Source organism: Leptonychotes weddellii, chromosome 9 (genome assembly GCF_054177405.1).
Source record: "Leptonychotes weddellii isolate Sample4059 chromosome 9, ASM5417740v2, whole genome shotgun sequence".
Lineage (NCBI taxonomy): Eukaryota > Metazoa > Chordata > Mammalia > Carnivora > Phocidae > Leptonychotes > Leptonychotes weddellii.
The window spans coordinates 90,973,833-90,974,361 of record NC_138377.1 but is presented as its reverse complement, the minus strand read 5'-3'; positions in this window follow the sequence as shown (position 1 = coordinate 90,974,361).

The window sequence follows — 529 nt, the reverse complement described above, 5'->3', positions numbered from 1 at the left end:
TGTGCACATCCCCAGGGACACTGCTTTCCTTCCTTGCGAGTGGGCAGAGGTTCATCTGTGCAGTGCTCAGTCCCACACAGATTCTTGCAGCTGAGCTCCTCCTGCAGCTAGTTCCCATTTGCAGCCCTGGGTTGGGCCTGATGTAGTCCGCCCACCAGCTCATGGTTCTTGGTTTCTCCTCTTTTACATAAATGTATTACTTTCTTGTATATATTATACCAGTTAAGTAGTGTGGGTCACTTCCTGCCTGGCAAGGGGCCCAGCATTTGACATGTGAGGGAGCCAGGGACAGTTACATTGTTAACAGACTACAGTCTTCTCATTTTTTCTTGAGCTTTCAGGGAACTCCGACCCTCCTGGGTTTCGAAAGCCTTTCTCTTTTACCCTGATTTGTCCTTTCCCAAGTACCCAGGCTCTGAAGTGGCAATTTTAAATATACTAACTCCATTTAAAAGTGCCATCTGATGTCTTCATCTATTGATTACTCAAGTTTGTTGTCTACTTAAAGTTGCTTTAGTTCTGTCTCCCG